Consider the following 1,555-nt stretch of genomic DNA (forward strand, 5'->3'; position numbering starts at 1 on the left):
AAAAGTAAGACCTCTTCTGGGAAAATTTCAACTGCAGAAGTTTAGAAGTAGCTCTTAAGCAAGGCTTACTTTGAATCAAATAGCTCCACAGAACTAACTCATTTGGATAAATTACTACTTGCAACAGCCATCACCTTTGGACCTAGCTATAAACACTTGAAAGTGCAATCAAATCCAAAATGGAAAATATTTAAAATAGTAATTGACAAAAAAATTGCAAATGTGAGCAATAGACTGAACAATATAATTTTTCCACTATTCACAGAATTTCAGGAATATAAGATCAATAGCACTGTTAGAAACATTAACGTTTCCTTGTACCAAATAGGCACCCAAGGATATAAGCCTGTATAAAGATTGCATCATTAACTATTTAATTTAGAGGATAATACATGCTTCAGCAGTATGTATACCCAAATTACAACAATACAGAGATTAACATTGCACTTGCACAAAGATGATATTAAAATTTGTGAAGTATTCCAAATTTTTCATTCTTCAGATGCAAGAAATGAAAAAACATTTAAAATTGATTACAAAATTACAAGTGTAAAAATACATGTAATTCATATAATTAAAAGTTAGTTTGACATCAGTGTATTAAATCTTGACCTTAGAAAGGCCTTTATATGGGGCTGGGAAGGTGGCTCATTGGTAGAGCCCTTGCCTTGCATGCCTGTGGCCCTGAGTTCGATTCCTCAGCACCACATAAGCAAAAAGAAAAAAGCCGGAATTGGCATTGTGGCTCAAGTGGTAGAGCACTAGCCTTGAGCTTAAGAGCTAAGGGACAGCGCCCAAGCCCAGAGTTCAGGCCCACGACCGGACACCCCCCCACCACCACCAAAAAAAAGAAAGGCCTTTACATAGCATAACCTTTATAAAACTTTTTAAATTAGACAACATTTTCGTTCTATCCCAAAGTAATATAATACTATAAGGACCTAGGAAACAAAGGAATCTTAAACTATTTCTATATGGAATGAAATCTGAAAAGACACATTAATGAAGCTGTATATTATAAAGTAGCATAGAATTCAAAGTATTATATCTAGGAGAGAATAAAATACATTATGGACACTATACAAACATAGACTATAGAATATTTTAAAATATACTTTTTCAGACAAGCACGAGAAATATCTTTAGTTTCTGTATAAATTTCAATAGATAAGTTAAAATTATTTCTGATTAAAAAGTCACAAACTCTGAAGAAATCATTATAGATATACACAAAAACTCTTGAATACATTTTGACATCAAAGGCAGGCAATTCACTTGAAAGAATTCCACAGAATCCATGAAGTTTTACAATAAGTTATTGCTATTTGGATTGTGAAAATATTTTGTATGGACACAAAAGATGGAATGGCATTTTTGAAATTTAAGAAAAGTAATTGAATCATTAGGACTTAGTAGAACAATTTGTACAGTCTTCCACAACTTCAAAGAGGTAGTGATACATACTTACCATTTTAGCAATATCAAATGCAGTTTCTTCCAAATTGTTCTTCAGACATGGTTTTATGTAATGTTTCAACAGAAGGAGATCAAATGA

The 1,555-nt window shown here is 32.3% G+C and overlaps 1 pseudogene; it reads left to right on the plus strand.

The window, feature by feature from the left end:
* The first annotated feature begins 392 nt into the window (after nucleotides 1–392).
* LOC138820380 (U6 spliceosomal RNA) lies at nucleotides 393–492 on the plus strand (annotated as a pseudogene).
* Nucleotides 493–1,555: the final 1,063 nt, after the last annotated feature.

Source organism: Dipodomys merriami, unplaced genomic scaffold (genome assembly GCF_024711535.1).
Source record: "Dipodomys merriami isolate MVZ:Mamm:240054 unplaced genomic scaffold, mDipMer1.0.p SCAF_87, whole genome shotgun sequence".
Lineage (NCBI taxonomy): Eukaryota > Metazoa > Chordata > Mammalia > Rodentia > Heteromyidae > Dipodomys > Dipodomys merriami.